The sequence below is a fragment of the Thunnus maccoyii genome, chromosome 11 (genome assembly GCF_910596095.1).
Source record: "Thunnus maccoyii chromosome 11, fThuMac1.1, whole genome shotgun sequence".
Taxonomy (NCBI): domain Eukaryota; kingdom Metazoa; phylum Chordata; class Actinopteri; order Scombriformes; family Scombridae; genus Thunnus; species Thunnus maccoyii.
The window spans coordinates 4,518,348-4,538,195 of NC_056543.1; the positions used below are offsets into that span (position 1 = coordinate 4,518,348).

General features: G+C 38.7%; 1 long non-coding RNA gene across 1 annotated transcript; it reads left to right on the forward strand.

Moving 5' to 3' along the window:
- Positions 1 to 814: 814 nt before the first annotated feature.
- On the forward strand, positions 815 to 18,312 carry LOC121907270. Its single transcript, XR_006098824.1, has 3 exons — positions 815 to 1,162; positions 15,401 to 15,454; positions 15,538 to 18,312. It is a non-coding gene; the product is annotated as an uncharacterized LOC121907270 (long non-coding RNA).
- The last annotated feature ends 1,536 nt before the right edge of the window (positions 18,313 to 19,848 follow it).

A 19,848-nucleotide genomic window follows, 5' to 3' on the forward strand; every position in this document is an offset into this window, starting at 1 on the left:
TCTAATAACATCTATGTCTGTTCTAAGAGAAGCAATCACATTGAATCACACCTGAGATCAGGCATATGGGTCTCTCCTATTAATGATTCTTATTAGCCTTGGTATGTAGGATTTTGGTGTTAATTATCTTGGTTGGTGGTATTTTTGTTTGTTTGTTTTTTTGCCATCTGTAACTGCAAAAAACATGGCGCAGATGACACGTCATGTCAAGATACGATACAGCTTTGGTAGCAGCTTTTCTTAAACAAAAGCTGTAAAAATCCCATTAAGTTCAGAGATACACAAGAGAACACACACACACACACGCACACACACATTATCTGTGTACACACTCTCATTCCAGTGTAGATGGATAAACCTCTAAATTGCGTACTGTATGTAATCCCCTCCTGTATGTGATACTGTCACCTTTAGGAAACAAATTAAACAGCCAGATATAAAAACTCTAGCAGGGGTTTTGCTGATGGTGAAATCATGAGGTTAGCATGCAAGTTATGCAAACAAGCCCGTACTGTGTGAAACAGCCCAGTGGCTTCCTCTCTTTGTGATTTCAGTTTCTGAAAGGAGAGATACAGTATAGCCTCCCTCTTTCACTTAATCTTTTTTCTCTTCTCCCTCCAGGTGAGTGTGCAGGGCTAGAAACAGGAGCGAAAAATCATTCTTTTTTGGGTTTTTTTTTTTTCTCTCTCTCTCTGCCCAACCAAGGTCAGTCAAAGCAGTCTGCAGAGCTTTAAACAAATTAATCCGTTACCTCTGGGGTTCCGGTACCATCTATCTGAGCTGTAATGTGATAAGGGGACAGGGTGGAGAACAGGGAACCAGCAGGTGCTCAGCGCGGCTAACACACACACTCATTTCATCACCTGACACCGTTCCTTTTTCCCCATTACACCTACACCTCGACTGCCTCCAAGGTGACTACGCTGCAGTTACAGGAAAATGGGAAATAGCTTATTCTTCCCGGTTATCAAAAACCGCTCCAAAATAAGCAGATCTCCTGCAAATCCCTGTAGCTGATGTGCACTAGCGCTGCATTAGTACTGATACACCTACGGCTGCCTGAATCTCCCTCAAGGTGTGCGGATCTGAGGATAAAGCGGAGCTGGGTCAGAGTGGAAATCCTTCACTTACATGCAAACCCGTAGTGGGTGAGCTTTCTGTGGTGAGTATAGATTACGGCTGTTTCATATCTGAAGATGGAGGCATAAATGAGGCAGGATGAGGGGGGGTGGTTTGTTATATATATATATATATATATATATATATATATGTACGACTGGGTATGTGGTGATTCTGAGCAGACAGTCATCTGGTATTGTGACGGAGTGGGGGGGGAAAGAGAGCAAAAAAGAAAATGAAAGCTCAGCAGAAGGAGGGAGTGAATAGGGTGATGTATGGCCGTCTCAATGCCCTTATGACATTTCCATCAACCTATAAAGACTTAATGGAGGATGCATTGTCACACATGAAATGGAAGGAGAGGATGAGGCAGGGAGGAGAGGCAGAGAAAGCCTCTAGAAAAAAAATGCAAAAAGACGGAGACTAAATGAAAGAAAGAAAAAAAAGAAGGGGGGGGGGGGGGGGGTCAGGAAGGGAAGGCATTTAACAGGATAGAAAAGCATATTGTCAGGTGCTGGGGAATAGCATGTCATCTGTAAAAAGGCAACTCCGAGAGAAGGGGTGATATCACTCCTCACCTCCCCTTTCCTTCCCCACACCCCCCCCCCCCCTATCTTCCTCCTCACACCCATCCCAGAATTAACTGACGTGTCTGCGCGGAGACAGATCGCTGTCCGCCGAGTGACGACGAAGTCTAGTGCATTTCACGCTTCCTGCCATCGCCGCTCATCAGCTGTAGGACAAACATGAAGCGGAGCAGGCTGCGGGGATGTCACCGAACCCCCCCCCCCCCCCGCCATACTGATGGATGGCAGACAGCTCGAGGGAGCGTCACTCTTGCTCACTCATGTCTGCTGAGTCTGCGACAATCCCCTCAGAGGTTTATCATTCTTTTTTTTTTTGTGTGCTTTTTGTAAAGATTAGCATATGGGAACAAGAAGCTAAGCTCATATTGACAATTTACAGATTGAGGGGCTGCGAATTTGTGTTGTTTTTTTTTTTGCGTGTGAAAATGAAAGCGTGGCGAGATGTGAAATGAAATTCACTTCTCCGCACGCCAGATGGGACGATTCATCTTTCTGGGTTTGAAGTGACAAAATCAAAACCCCTAATGAGGAAACTAGATCTGCATGTACAAATTGACTCAAAAGATATTTCACAGCGAGAACGAATGAAGGAGTATGTTTTAGTGTCAGTCTCGTGTTCCGTTCACTTTTTGTCACAAGCTCTTTTGTCTATGAAACGTACGGCGCCCTGTTGTGTGTGTGCGTTGTGTGCTGTTATACTCGCGGCGGTTGTTCGCCCTCATCTATACGGTTCAGACATATGCTGACACATCTCTGCACATCACGCCGTCTCGGTCTCGGGAAGTGATAATGAGAGCAGTAAGACTCTGAGGAATGGAGATGTTGTCGGTGTTGGAGGAGTGACATATTGAACGTAAAGAGGTATGGGATATTCAGGGCCTTGGAGTCATAAAACAACACTGTGGAAGCCATCATTGTCCTCTCCAAGTCACTGTAGGCATAAATCTCTCGCCTCCGGGGTTTGGATGAGATGTCACCTGTAAAAATGCAATGTCAAAACAATGTCATTTTCAGCGGTTCCTGCAAAACTTTCCATCTGCATACACAAGGGAGCAGATGTAAAAGGAGTAAACAATGCTGAATGACAAGTTTAACACCAGGTTTTTTTTCTTTCTTTTTTGCACTTTATGTCGCCTTGCTAATTGATATTCTGCAAGGCAAACAGTTTTTCCTCTCACTGAAACATTAAGTTAACTTAGTTGAACAACATCAGTTCCTCTTTATTCAACCCTGTCTCCTAAAAATACATTTATATACTGCTGATCTGAAATTATATTCGGAGAGAAACATATCGACACCTGGATTTTCAATAAGAACATTGTTGCAACAGTGTTTGTTTTTTTAAATTGAACAACTAAAGCATGATTAGCAATTTCATGGTTATTTTAAGGCGACTCAGAATACTCAAAGCTGCTCTATAATCAATATTTCACCACATGTAATGTGAAAAGCGCTTTTCAGCAGCAGCAGGCAGCTGTTTCCTGTGAAAAAGCTCTGATAAACCCACTGTGCACTACAACAGGACACAAGTGAGAATTTAACAACTAAAGGAGCCGAAATTTGTTGGAGATTAAAAGAGAGCTAAAAGGAAAGTGATTTATATACATCAGATGAATTGAAACATGACTCCACATGAATGTTAATGCGGCTCCATGTGCGTTTGCTCGCTGCTTGTCCGACCAACTAGCCATTATTTATTTAACCAAACCACTAGCCCACTAACCTCACCTTAAAGGGCCAGTGTGTAGAATTTAGTGGTATGTAATGGAAAGGACTTGGCAGAAATTGAATATAATATTAATGAGTGTGTCTTAATTAGCGTATAATCACCTGAAAATAAGAATCATGTTTTCGTTACCTTAGAATGAGCCCTTTATATCTACACAGGGAGCAGGTCCTCTTCCATGGAGGCCGCCATGTTGCACCACCATGTTTCTACAGTAGCCCAGAACGGACAAACCAAACACCAGCTCTAGAGAGGGCCTTCACATTTTTTGTGAGTTTCTGGCCACTGTAGGTTTTCCTACACACTGGTCCGTTAACAAAACCTGTCTTCAGTTTCAAGGTTCTGTGTTTTGTACGACCTGTGTCCTCTTCCTTAGATTGGAAAATATGTTGCTGGTGAAAATAATTAATGTTGGGAAGCTACTTTAAAACTGTAGCTCATGAAGCTACAGGCTGTTCTTCATTGGAAGAGGCTAAGCTACGCTACAACTCAGAAAGCTACTTAGCTATTGGGAACTGGCAGCGCCGCAAATCCCAAACACTGCACATGATCCACACAGCAAATATGTTTCCCCCCCAAAAAGTATTATATAAAACAATTAAGTAGTATAATTTCTATGAGACAGGTTTGCTTTATTATCCTGTAAAAGTAGACAACAAAGGGAAAAATCAAACAGGCTTCCACGATATAAAAGGCTAAATTAATTCTGCTGAGTTCCATGTCTCATTTCTAATTATCACTGCATTAGCAATGATAAAGTACACATGGCAGCCTCACTGTGCAGGTGTGACCTCCATCCGACTTGTCTTTGTGTAATTACCTCCACCATACAAAAGAGCTGTTCATGTGTTCTTGCATTATTTCATCACCATTCTTCTTTACTGGTCTTGGCAAAAACTCAACTGGAAACTGCGGGAGAAAGGTGCCAAAAGGGGGTGAAGCAGGGCAGGTGCTTGTTTCAACACAAATAGCATATGGACATGCTGAATAAAGACAAAGAACGCATAATTTCTCCAGTGTGAACTTCCAGCACATCTGTTGATGCACCGAGTAGAGCTATGCAGTGCTGATGCTGCCTTCTGATTAGATCCCTGCAGGAAACAAGCGTCTCTGAGATTCTGTCTGGCATGTGGTCTCGAGCTTCATTATTTAGCAGGAAAAGAAAAAAAAAACAAAAAAAGTTGAATCAGCATGCTTTCACACCAGAAACAGCAGATAATGGTGAGAGTGAAACCTACAATCAGATAAAAAAAAAAGACCAGGGCAATGAGGTTTAGGAACTGCAATGATCAGAAACTAAAAAAAAAAGCTTGAATATATTTGTGACTGGAAAAGTGGTAGAATTTGTGGTTGATTCTAGCAGCGGTGTGGTCTCGTGTGTCAAGATATGTTTGATATATCCTGTCGTTTAAAGTTCTCTCCCTTAATCTACCCCTCTAAAAACATACAAAATACCTTCTCACTGTTCTATCAAGTGGTACAAGATTTTGTCAGCGTCTATGTCTCCATTTCTCTTTGTGTTAAAGGCTTGATTTCATTCGCTGGTTTTCAAAGCAATCAATTGGAGCAGCCACAACTCACAGTAGAGTTCAGCTCTCTGTCTGTGGCTACAGTTAACTGTAATTACACAATTTCGTATTTGACCACCTTATCAGCAGTCAGTACTTTAATCTCCAAACCAATAGTTATGTGGCTCCTATAGTTTTACTGTCCATCAACCTGAAACTGGCCACAAAACCAACATTAGAGTATGATTTGTTAGGTTTTCTATTATTTATGACACATAAAAGTTTTAAATCATCCTGTTTGAGAAGCTGCAACCAGCTAACGTTTGGCGTTTTTACTTAAAAAAAAATACTAAAACGATTATTTGATGATCAAAATGGTTTCTGTTAATTGATTAATTGGCTAATCATCTGACCACTTGTGTTTTAACCCAGTTAAACATGATGGTCAAAGCTACAAGAGTAGTAAACTAGGATTTTCCTTTTAAATAAAGAGCTAATTCATTAACTGCAGGACTGAATATGTGCTTATTTTCAGCTTTGCCAGAATCCTATGATGTCGTAATCCTCCGATCCTCCTCCATGCCAGGTACACAGTGTCTCTTCTTTACATTTATCGAGTAAAGGTGATGACACAGTGGTGCTGGGCGCATGTTCTGCACACACGGTTACACAGCAGAATGTTGTTTCTCCAACCAAGACCCCTTATCTGATTCATTTAGACACATAACATGAGCCCTCTCCCTCACCTGCTTCCACTTCAGAGTCCATTTAGTGACAGATGCTGCTTACATTGAACATCATTACTATTTTTTTTTTCATTTTTTCCCTCCAAAGTAGCTGTTAGCAGCTGTTGCTATTGGAAACCATGTACACTGAAACTGCTGAGGGATGAAGGATAAGTAAAGAGGGAATGTGTGCGTGTGTGTGATTTAATAGATAGGGGGCCTCATGAAGGTCTAGATGTTTTATTTTATTTGAAGGATTTTAATTGAATAAATGCCAGAAATAATCAAATATAATCATAATCTATAGTAGTTTGATGGATCGATGAATTAATAGAAAAATAAAAAAATATATATTCTACTGTTTCACCCTCTGAGCTCCACAGAAAAGTGTGTGAAATGTTAATGGGGGGAGAAAAAAAAAGTAAAAGTTGCTGATTCGTAGAAACCATGTGACATTTACAAAGCACAACTCGTGCCCTCTGCTTCATTACAGAGTCATATTTTGCATGCATGACCAGCTGTATGTGATATGAATCTATGATGAAGTGTTCGGGGATGTCAGCCCTTTTTCCTCGCATTTAGATAAACCAGCACGGCCTGAAATAAAATCAGCACCCATGCCTTTGGACTGTCTCCTCGTGAAGGAATAATAATAAAGCAGAGAGAAAAGAAAAGAAAGAAAAGAAACAAAAGAAAAGAGGACCGAAAACTGAATTCTAATTAGATTACATTGGAAAACAGTGCTGGTAATGAGCAAAAAAAGGCAGCGGACTGAGTGCAAGAAGCATGTTAACACACACACACACAGGACAAATATTCACACACAGATTGGTAAGCGCCCCCTACTTAACACTACATACAATTTGCACATTTTAGAGCTGGTATGCCAAGCATAAGCATTTAATATGAATTGGAAAGATGGAAAGTTTCAAAAGCACCCTTCTCGTGTATTTCCAGCACTTTCCAGCAAGGTTATTAGTACCAAGGATCTTCAGAGCAAACTGATTCTCCAGTTTTATCGTCGTGACACCCAACCAACAGGTGCTCATTGTCATTATCCTTCCACAACCACAGACCGTCCATGTGTAGCAAAAGTGTGTTGCTCCAAATCCAGCTTATTTTTCTTCTCGCTCAGAGTGACACTGATAATGGCTGTGGTTGGTCGTATATTTACTATGGCACGTTGAATTTCCCTTATTTCCCAAGATTCTCTCTCAAGTTACTTCAAATGCAGAATCATGAAGTAACTGAAAGCAAGACCACAACCAGAAAACTAATATCTCCTACTGAGGTGAGTGTGTTTACTTCTAATAAGACCATTAATATGTTTATCTGTGACATTCTTTGATCAGCTAATCTATTCAACTGTGTACTGGTAAATATAATAATCTGCAGCCCACCTCACTCTTTAGCATTTTAATACTTATATTACATATATTTATGAGTGATTCTTCAATTCGGGGCACTTTTGACTTTTGGAATTTTGAAAAAATAATGTTCTTTAATCTCTGTTTTTTCTATTTCAAAAGGTTTATCAATTGGTCTGGAACAAAGATCTTAGCATAGCTTTGATTGTACTTCACGATAATTTTGATATTATGATGCTTTTTTCAAAGTTGTCACAGCAAAATGTCATTACCATCACAAAAACAAAACAGTGATTTTAATACAAAACGATTTGACAAGCAAAGTTTTCACAATCATTCCAGTAAGTACAAAACATGCTCTTTAAGAACTATGTTCTAAATATTTGTAAGTACATTTAAAATACATTTTAACATGTTCTCACTAACTTTTTAATATATTGCCTTGTCTCAACAATGAAATATTGCGTAATAATCAGAATAATTGAATTGCAATGTATATTTTTTCAGAAAATGGAAATTTAGACTTTTAAACATTACCACAATGATTGAGGTAAAACCCAAGTTAACAAAAAAGTAACATTTTCTATAAAATAATGTATTGTGACGGTCATGACAATGTATTCCGGTAATGACAACATGTTTTGGTAATGACATAAAAATTAACACTGGTGTTTTTTGTTGTTTTTACAACTAATGAAAGATAAAGAAAATACTACTTTTTAAAAAGAACACCTTTTGAACACTTAATCTTCCATTAAATTGAATCACTTGGTAAACTACCACAGCATTGCTTATGTAATATCTTCTTTAGGCCGGCTGGCTCATTTCTGACATAAAAAAGGATCAAACAAGAGAATTGGCATGCTCAACTCAAATGTCCCATATGATGGGTGCCAATCCAAAAATGATAAAATAGAAAATAAAGTTTTCAGCACTCTCAAATAAGTGTGTAGCATTTTAATTCATGCACAGCAACAGTGGTGTGACCCCATATTAAACAACAGTCAGGGACCTGCCGGTGATTATCAACCAGCTTATACAAATTATCAGAACAATGTCATTGAAAGACAAATACTAGTAAGAAATACAGTATAGTAAGAAAAATAGTATTTAAGTCAGTAAAAATCATATATCACATTCTGTGACTGCAAGAATGTGATATATGATGGTTACCACATAAGTAACCAATTGATTTTACACACTAGCAATAAGAAAATGCACTTAACAATATAAAAACTCATCATGTGCAGAACCTCAATAGCAGAATTAAAGTGTCTGGCTTTATTTTTTAGCACTTTTTTAAATTAACAGCGCTCAAATATCACTTTGTAAAAAGCTATTTTGACAGTTTAGGGTGTGCTACCAAGATAAACCTTAGACACAAGTTCATTTCATTCTCTGAGGGAGCACAACATCTCCCACACATTCAGATTTTATCTTTGAATTATTGCTGCATATTTTCTTTCAATTCTTATTTATATTCAAATGTATTATTCTTTGTTGCTCATTAGCCTGCATTTCACTGCACATATTGTATTGAGTATAAGCATGTGACGAATCAAACATTTAAATTTTTAATCTTAAAATGACTGACATGTTTTTCTGGGACATGCTAACATGTTGTTTAACAGTAGGAGTCATTAGGTCAGCATCTCACTGAGCAGTTACACAGCAATGTGTATCTAAAGTTTGCTAGCATTAGCTAACATTAGCCATAAGATATTGCTCTTATCAGACGGAGTAAAGTAGCAAAACCGCTAAGTGTATTAAACTGAGAAAAGGAGGAATTACTTTTTAATTCATGTGTAATAGAAGCATGTGTTATTATTACTTCTTTCTAAAGTTAAATGGTCATGATTTGAAATAAAATCACAAGCTGCTGATTGTCTTAACATAACTGTAGCTGAGCAGGAAATATCTCAGAGAGGGAGTTAGCCTAGCTTAGCATTAGACTGAAGATGGGGAAACAGCTTGCTTGGTGCTGTCTGCAGTGATTAAATATGCACGTTGACTAGGGGTGTTAACAGTACACCAAGTTCACAGTTCAGTATGTACCTCGGTTTTGGGATCACGGTTCAGTAATTTCAGTACAGCAAGAAAAGAAAGGAAAGGTAAAACATAACATTTTGGCCATTTGGCCAAAACTATTACTGAAACAGTTTAGTTGTGCTGCAGTGGAAAAGGAAAATAACCTTTCTGTCTCTTGCAGAGAGTCAAGACACCTGCCGACAGCTGTTTCATGCTGATTTATGGTCTAACTGTGTATAAAGTAGTTGAAACTAGCTCCACCAGCAGCTACAACAGTAACATGCTGCTCTAACACTGATGCTTCACTATTAATAATCTAATGATGTCATATATAATAATATATCAGTCAGTGGGACCAAACCATACTTTTTAATTACATTTTTCTCCCTTGGAGCTAGTTCTTACAACATGCTGTCTAACAAGACCAGAAATCAAATGTTTTTATTGTTGTTCTGAACGGCTTCACTCAAAGGTGGACAGAAAAGCTGGCCGTCACAGAGAGGGGAGGGGAAGAGAAGATGCGCTATCATTTCACTATGTAGGTAACGGAGTATATTTTAACAACAGTGTTGTGCTCAGTCAGTGTTTCTCATTTTGACGGCAGCAACACTACAAGGTAACCAGGGCAACCAGGCTAGCTCGGCTAAGCTGGCTAGCATACCTCCATGCTAACGCTAAGTGATGCGCTGCCAAAACATTCTGGGTGAAACTCGCGCTCTAGAATTATTTTTCTGCACGTTGGACTAAGTAGATTATAGTGAACTATTTTCTGCGTATTCTTCATATGTCTGCATGCACCGAACTGTTACATCAGTACCGTGACGGTTCGGGACGAATACACGTACTGTTACACCCCTAGTGTCAACAACACTGAAGGTCACTAATTAACACATTTTCCATGTTTGTTTAACTCAAACAGAAATGTCTAATGACTACTGCAGTCATTCATGATTTTTGGGATAGCTGTATGCTGGAGCTATTTCTTGGTGAACATCTGTGTGCAGAGACTGTGAGCAGCATCATAAAGTCTTGTTGTCACAGTAAGGTTTCTATTCAAGCACCATAAAAACCGAAACATGTGCTCACTGACCACATCAACCCATGTTACAGCCAGATAAGTACTGGGTGAACAGAAAAAAAACATGCGGTCAAGAAGGAGCTGTAACACATTGTACGTTGTCATTTTTACATTTTTATTATGCAGAAGTTAAACACTTGAAATATAGCATGTTGATTAGTGAGCTTTAGAGGTGTTTTTTGTTGTTTTTTTTACTTTGGACAGAACCAGGCTAGCTGTTTGCTGCTCTCCGTCTTCATGCTAGCTGTTTGCTGCCTTTCATCTTCATGCTAGCTGGGCTAAACATGTCCATACATCAGTTCCATACTTAAAACACAAACATGAGATTGATATTGTTCTTGTAATTTCACCCTGAAAAAGAACTCAAACAAGCATATTTTCTAAAATATTTAACTCTTTATGCTGTGGGCTGTGATGCTGCAGGCTACTGTTCATGCTATTTATGACTTATTTTACATATTTTACCTCTTTTATGACTCATAAAATTGCAAATCCAACCTGTACCATTGCATTCCCACAGAATAAAAGCAATGAAATGTAGGAATATTGCTTTTTATTTTATGTAAGCAAGTTATTATCTTGCGTGCACGGTGAGATTATATATATAGCCTATATAAACATGTTGTAGTAAACTGTGTCCAAGTTCCTCTTGTTAATTAACTCCATGAGTGCGTTTGTGTCACTGGGACCTGAAATTATAAGGATTCAGGATTATAACAAAACCAAAACAGGCTGAACTGGCCTTATCCTGTAAGCCCAGCAAAGAAGGAAGAACTCAGGTGTTTCAGTTGGCTGGTTAGCAGCCGGAGGATATCATAGCATCTGTAGATCAAAGGACACAGACTTAGTCCCAAGTGGAGGGGGGGGGGGGGGGGGGGGGGGGGGGTGTGAGAGGGGCAAAGGGACAGCAGTGTCCTGTCGTCTGCTCTCACCAGGTGGGGGGAACAGGGAGCATCTGGTCCTGGGAGTGAGGAGTATTCTCACTTGCCTGGTTCAGGTCATTGATATGGGGTGTCTTTGTGTTCAGCACTGGTGTGATCAAACAGATTACTGTTGGCTCAAATTTTCTGTAAAGTTCAGAAATATGTCACTGATCCGCCATCTTCATTAAAAATGATTTACAGTTTTGTGTTGTTGATCACATGGATTTGACAACTATCAGCAGGTGTGATAAATAATAATATGCTGTTCATATTTTACGTCTATCTCCTCACAAATCAAACTAATTATATTAATAAGAGTGATTAATTAAGCTTGATAGAGCTAGGACTGTATTTTATATCATTTATTTTTTTAAGTTCTGCTCTCAAACGTGTGCATATTTAACCTACAAAACAGAAATAATGATGGGGGGTATACACATGCACACAAACATGAACTGGCAAACAAAATATGCACAAATTCATACAGGAGGAAAATAAGACAGTAATCATTACAAATATTTAAAAAAAAAAAAAACAAAAAAAAAAAAACAATTTGACTTCATCAAGATTAATTAAACATTGTGAATGCAGTGTAAGGAAACAAAGCTCTTAACAATATGTAGGTTGGCATTTCATCACAGTGGACCACGATACCTTATAGAGTCGGTCCATACAGAATGAATATGGGAAGACTATTAAGATTTTAAACTGACATTAAAAATAAATTTACATAGGAAATAAATATTGAAGTAACATTAGAATAATGAGGTTAATAGGTATAAATACTTGAAAAGGGTATGAATATGTACCATTCATTCATCCTCTTACTCAATGAATACATGTTGAGATTGAATTTATTCATTCATAAATTGATTATTTGAAGCGGCACTATACAATACTATAAATGGATCAAATGGCTATGTGTAATGTAAAAGGGGTTTCTTGTGGCAGAAAATCCACAGAGAATTATAAACTCTGCCATTCTTCTCAGCTCTACACAGCATTTTTACCGCTTTTAGCTAATTGTTTTGATTGCAAATGACCTGCAAACGTACAGCTTGAGTTCAGTCTCACAGCTCTCGTTTGCAGCAGCACTGTTGTTTTCAGCGAGAAGGCTCTGATAAAACCACTATAACGTATCTGCACCAAACAGACCAAATGGAAGATAGACAAACTTAGTTAAACTAGCTAAACATAGTGAGCATCCAGCAGCTAAAGACCCAGAGGAGATGGTGGAGACCAAAACCGAGGTAAGAGGATGATTTTATATTCATCAAGTCAACAGAGACACAATGATGTATAAATAGGCATCAGCTGGCTAATACAATAGCCATATCAACTTTATAATGATAATATGTCAGTGTTGAGTTTTCAGCTTGTTTTGCTTATTTCCAATTGTAGCTTTAAATGTTTTTTTTACTGATTATGATCGTCCATTTCACCTAACCAACAATACTCCAGTCTCAAACAAAATATCACCTTCAAATGCAGAAACTTTGACCTTATTTATTCATGAGTTTCATATTAATCTCACAGCAAAGTAATTCACATAACTACATCACTCAAAAATGTGTATTCTGAGTCAAGCGTAGGAGGATGTCCCATGAGTTATTAGCAGTTTGATAAGCATAGCATGACATGCTGAGACTTCCATCTCCAGTGAGCTTGCTTCACAGTCTTTGGGTTTTGGTAGGAGGCTTTTAGCTCTTAAACTGTTACGAAACCAACATTTTTCTCCAGTAACACCAAGGCACTGCTATGAATTTCTTAAATTACTACAGCTCTGTAGAAAACCCATGTCTTCTCATTTAACAGCTCCACAATAATATAAATTAGATCCACAATGCTGTTTAGAGCCATTATTGGAATCATTACTGCTATTCATGCCATTCCCAATTTAAATTAATTGCTACCTGTTGTTATTGGCTTTGGACAAGCTGATTTGATCATTTTCCATCCATTTCCACAAACTCAGCAACCCCCCCAAAAAAACTGCCTACACTCCTCATGCAAATTGCCTCTGCCATTTCACTCACCATTGTTCACTGGCATCATAACTCACCGTGCGGTTTCCATGGGAGCAAATGATTATTTCTGTTATTAGTGAACTTGGCAGCAACGACTTAGCAAAAAACTGCTGTCTCCTTAGTTTGGGGAAGAATAATTCCTTGCTGAACATTATGTGTGTGATTGTGCCAAGGAGAACGTATGCATTTAATATATGTGCTTACTCGGGTGTGAATAAAAGAGATAGAGATTGATGATGAGTTGTTAATGGTATGATAAATGTTTTTTTTGAAGCATTAACTTACTTGACCTTACATCCAATTCATGATCCATTAGGGCCACATGAAGCCAAGTACATACAACTCGCCACATCGCTGAGAATTGATCCGTCACACACATATACAAACCATATTGAAGGATGCTGATTATTGACTGATGCTGCTTTACCTGTAGCTCGCCTGTGTGGTCGTATCTGGTCAACAGGATTTCTAACCGGCATCAATCACATGAAGTGACAGGCTCAAACAGCACTTGATAAGCACTTACTATCAAGTCTACATGGAGTCAATAGAGCAGCGGGTGAATCTCAGAGGTGTTGTTTTCTCTCAGATTAAAACATTTTCTCTGCCGTGACAAACGGACCTATTTCAAGCCTTCCTCAAACACAGTAGACAGGCCGGCTGTCCACTGGGTTTGTTCAGTCTCCGCATGGACCTCTGCAGCGTCTACAGACTGCGCAAATCTCAAGAGGGCTCTCTCAGGGCCATTCAAACAACAACAATGGCAGGGGTATAAATCTCCCTATATAGACCTCGACTTTGATAGCGAGACCTGACAGGGCTTATTTAGCTAACTGTTGCTTCAGGGACTTTGCTGACATTGGCCTCCTTAGTCAAACACAGGCGGTGTTTTCATGGCACGAATTGGTGTGACTGGCGGACATTGAACTATCCATTTTCTCCATCAAAATGGCCGCCACCCAGAAAAAAGTTGGAAGTGAGACTAAACAATGCACGCCTGCCAGATGGGGGGACGGTTTTTATTTTTCAACAGGGCACTGTTTGCCTTCTGCATTAATCTGTTAGCCTCTTTGGTTCATTGGTAATGTATATCTTGTATCAGAACATATATCAAAGCGCACAGGACAAGAGTTTTTTGTGTTCTTGTCAGAACCGTGAAAGAATGTAGAGCAACGGTCACTGAGTTTGTAATCCTGGTTGAAGAAGGATGCGGGGGTGGGGCTGGAAACCAGTGACACCAACCTATGTGTCTTAAAGCATGTCACAGTTGTTTTGCCTCTGCTGCCAGGTGGTGTTATACTCTATGTTAAAAAAAAGTGGTCCCCAAAACAAAAACAATTTTTTTTTTTGAGCTATTCAGTGTAATCCTTTAAATCACTTCTCTAAGCCTTTCATTAATGCTAGCACATGCTTATTTCCAACATGTTTTATCTGTTTTATTGTTATTATTTTTATTTTCTTTATCTGATATTGCTCTTGGGCATTTTATTCCATTTTATTTATTTATTCATTTATTTATTATTTGTTTATGTTTTTTTTTATTGTAGACGTTATCTCCTTGATTGCAGTCCTGATATGTTTCAATCCTGGTCCAACCATGTAAACCACTTTGTAACTTTATTCTGAAAACTGCTATATAAATAATAATATGTATTATTATTACTATTACTAATCTAGTTTACATTTCTATTATTTGAATTTTACTTTATTGTTATCCTTTACTTCCCTTTACTTCTCTCTCTTCTCGGTTTCCTTTAAAATTGTATGTTATCAATTTATTTATATATGATTCGGTTGGTAGGGTGATTTATATAATGTTCTCCCATTCAAAGATAGATTGATGACATTTACATTGATTACTATTTTGTTATTTTTCTCAAGTTAAGCCTGTCTGGTTGACCATTATTAATCATTAATTAGTGTACAAACGGATTAGTTCTTTCATTTAAGCCCTTGGCTTATTGTATATCTTTTCAATAAGCCTGATGACATGCTGATGTCAATGCATTGCTCATGACTTGTTAAAAGGTCTTTAATCACATCTGTGACCATATATTTTGTAACTCAAGGTTCATATACAAGCTTCTCCGGCCTTCTTAAGTGAATGAAACTTGCCCAGGTTTAATTACATAAACTTCTATCATGTGATAACAGGTGGTTGTATATATATGTTTACTATTGGACACCTTCCTTAACACCTGAGTGAGTTCCATTTGTTGAAGAAGGCCATAGAATACTTTCAAAAGCTGCGGAAAAGTCATCCTTAAGCTTCTTTGTCTCTTTGTGCCCTAATTTTTTCTTTCTCTCTCCAGGTTTTCTCCATGAACCAGACCTCCCTCTTATGCAGCCTACTGGGCAAAACGAAGGTTGTTTGAAAGCTCCTAACAAAAATATTCAGAAGCTATTATTCATCTTTTTAAAATATATTCTGTTTTTAATGATCATCCAGGGTCTCATCTCCTATCTATCAACCTTGGATGAAATTATCTTGCTGATGGAATATAAAGCACACAAACTAGAAGACGCACTGTCTTCCCACCTACCTACTAAGAAGAAGTAAAGCACTTCTCAGTGTTTCTTTCCAACACTCATCCAGAAGCGACTCCTTCAGCCTATACACCATTGTTCTTTCCTTACCCATACGCCTAATTAGATGCTTTTGATACAGTATGAACAGAGAGTGGGGACCCAGTTGGTGTGGCTCCTCTAATGCACCCTCCAGTGGCTCTCACATTGATCCCTTTTTCTCTGAAGATGCCACAAAGACTGCACATTGGCTCAGCGTGGGCTATCATGAAAGACAACGGAGCACAAGTGGAAAACAAACTCAAAAAGAAATGGGTTGCTTTATTTTATTACAGGTCGCCAAGGCTGCCCGACACCTGACGGCTATGAGGCTGGCATGCTAATGTAATGCTAATTGTAACCCAAACAGATCAGTGACATTTGTTGAGCAGTTAAACAGGAGCCCTCCTGGGGGGGTGTTTATATTCTACACGAGATTTATATGCTTACAATATATTTAACCGGCTACAGTGACATCTACAATTGTCCAAGATGGGTCGTTGGTGGTACATGAATTACAAGTTTGAATTCCCGGAGTCATTTTCTGCCTGTGAGGTAGTGAGGCTGACGGCGTAGTATTTGTTTTTCATCAGCGAGTGTTTGGCTTGGCAGCAGGTTTCTATGGGCAGACCGGGGTGGGAGAGGCAGGCAGGCAGGCAGGGGGGAGATTGTGGATTTCGTTGTATGAGCCAACAGGCTCCAGTGCCTCAGCAGACAGTGATTGGGCCATGGCCATTGTAGCCTCTCAGGGGGAAAAGGTGCCAAGTGCTTGTCCATTATAACAGGTTCTGTACTCTCTCAAGACCCCCTCCCCAAGCCATCCCTCACACACTACTCCTGCTTGAGTGCAGTGAGGATACAGCACGGGCGGAGAGTGTTGTTGACATTTTCTGAAATTGCCTGAAAGCATTTTTGGTCAGCAGGAGCTGGCAGAGGAAGACTTCAAGTCTTGCATAGCATGAAATAAGCCCAAGACATATAGAGAAAACACTGTATTCATTTTTTTTTTCTTTCTGAGAAAGAGATGAGATGGTTGACAACAAGCTCTTGCCTGTGCATGAAGCAGGGAGCTGGAGCCAGGAAGTGGTTAGCTTAGCATAGCATAAAGACTGGATGCAGAAGCAAACAGCTATCCTGGTTCTGTAAAAATATTCTGAAGAATATACCCAACAATAACTTAAAGTTCACTAATTGCATCCTGTTCATTCAAATGTGTACACAAACAGAAATGTGAAAATAACTATTACTGAGGGAAGGCAATTAGGGGGAAAAGTATATTTTCCAAACTGTTGAACAGTTATTTGCAACAGTCATCCCTTTTGTAGTTTTTGCACATTTTTTTATTATTTAAATAAAGGAAAAAAGGTCTTTGGACATACATCAGAAATGCTCCCAGCCTTCAACCCACTGTGTGGGCGGTCTGTGTATATGCTGAGCCGGCACAGAGAAACATTGTAAACTTGGACTCATAACTGTAGCTCATAACCCAAGGACAGGGAACATTTTGTTAGCAGTGGAACTGAAAAATAAGGACCACAACATTTAGCATTCAAACTGACCAATGTGGACATTTACAGGTAGGTTTTAAATATTTCTTCTGCTAAAGATGGGTTGCTAATTAGCTATCCAGCTTGTAAACTGACACAAGCAGTCATTTACAGAGGAGATCTGGATGCAATTTGATGTTTGAGCTTCACTGTGCAGAATGATGTATATGATGTATTTTTGACACTAGAAAGCTGTTTTCACATTCATCTGCCAAAGGGGGGAAAGTGTTTCTGTTCTCACCTTAAATCTGAGTTTAATTCAATTCATATTCAGGTCATAAAGCTCATATTAAAAAGTTCATTCATGCCTGCCATTTATAGTGTTATGGTATGAGACAATCCAGTCACCCAGCTAGACCCAGTTAAAGAGTTGAAAGGGCGGATGGAGGCTTATGTTTAAGGCGTGTACCTACAAGCATGATTCATGACATCATGAGCTCATCTTGGTCCAATATTCAACTTACAGTAGTATGATGAAGAAATTTGAAACCTTCAGTGCACAAACACTGAGAACTGACTTTTCAGTGAAGTTGGAGACATCTTGCGTCTACTTGTAAAAATGTTTGAAATTGTACATATTTGAATATTTATAGATTCAGTCTTTTTTTAGTCTCTAAACATGTTGAGAGGATCTTTAAATGTGTCCATTGCATGATTCAAACCAACATATAAACCTATATATATTAAATATAATGTCCTTTTTTTCAAAAATGCATGTAAACTAATTTGTAAAATGTAAATCACGCCACTTTACTCATCCCCACTGAGTCTTTCTGTGGACATCATATATATATTCTCAGGTTATTAGAGATCAGATCCACACAGATGGGTGAATGTGATCGTCTTCTTAATTAGTACCAACAAATCATCAGCAGAAGCACTAATGGGAACTCGTTCCACATGAAAGAGCTGTGATTACACTCATGCATATGCCCCCCCAACACACACACACACACACACCACTCCTCCTTCCCCCTTGTTGTATTTCAGAACCAGTGTTTCCATCTCTGGTGTATATAATAGAATCAGTTTTATTACCTGGGTCAAGCAATGGGGTGCAGATTTAGCGATAAGTATGCAAATGAATTGATGTTTATTCTGTTTTGTAAGACATACAGCGCATATATATTATGCTTACAGGACCCCAGGGCAACTGCCGTCAAACATCAATTACCATCAGAGGATGCAGACAATAATATACAGGCAGGTTGCAATGGATGATGTGTTTGTGAAGTGGATGATGGGTGTGAAGACATGATTTCCAATTTCCAAGTCCAACTGAAATCACATTTAATCACCGTTCTTTGCAGTCAGGAATAATGTCAACATGTTTTTTTGTTTTTTTTTACTGTATCAATAGTTTTGTATTGTATTATTATTGTATTATCGGTGGCAGGCTGAGTGTTGCTGTTACACCGTACGAACGGAGACAATGTAAATAACCTGATGTAACTACAGGTCATGGACTGACAGCGTTTGCTAACAGGAATTTTGAAGAGCAACAACCAAACCAGCATCTGACATTAGCGGTGCACTTTTCCCTGGTGAATGTTTGTTTGGTGGCTCGTTCAACAAGCTGAGGTGGAGGACAAGATGTGTGTTCATGTTTGTAAGTTAGATAAGAAGGAGACTTTAGCAGGAAGCTAATGTGGGTTGTTGTTCTGAGTCTGTGGCTCTTGCGTCGTGTAGCAGGATGCAATCAGGCTCAGTGTGACTTTCTGCTCTGCCTATGATAGAACGCCACGTTATCACTTTATGCAAAGATTTGATTTGCTGTATCGAAATAAGGACTCGATCTATGTAAGCAAATGGCAGGACAGTATTTAATTAAAATCATGTAAAATTAAGGGGTGCCATCATGAAATCGAAGAATTAACACTAGAACCTCCAGGAGTTGCTATATACCTGAAACCGCCAACGGGTAAAATTTACCCACGCACCTGGGTACCGCATATGTAATACTATAGAAATGTACTCTGTCATTGTATTAAGGCATTATCTTCACAAAGGAATGTTTAAAGTCATGAAATGAGTTTGTTTAATCATCACCTTTTTTTATAATCTATCTATCTTTAAGAGCACTAATCTGTAGCCGTCAGTATAATTTAGTCTAAAATGACACTGAAAATGGGTATTAGAAGGAAATATTTGCATATTTGGGTGATGTGATATTATTATAACATGATGGTCATCACATAATGAGATAACCCATGCTATTTAAATTACCAATGTAGCCTACATACACCAAATAGGCAATAACAAGCCATAATAACAATAATAATAAACAACCACTGCACTTATGGGTGATTTAATGTCACAACAGAATCAACATAAAGTCAAGTGCACAATATCATCTAATAAATTATTATTGGAGTGACCATTACAGCTTTTTTAAATTTATAAAATTAACGCAAATGATTCTCTTTTGGTTCCATTCACGAAAACAGAGTAAGGCAGCAGGCAAATGCATGAATAATGAATTAACTAAAGATAAGTTTTAAGGCTAAATCATCTTTTATTTGAACTCATCTGCTTGAGTCCCTCAAACACACTTGGAGCAGATATTCAGCACCTTCACTGTATTTTCCACAGACACTTCAGGCACTTGGTGGAGGTTTTTATTGCAGGTCGTTCTCCTCTGCTTTTTA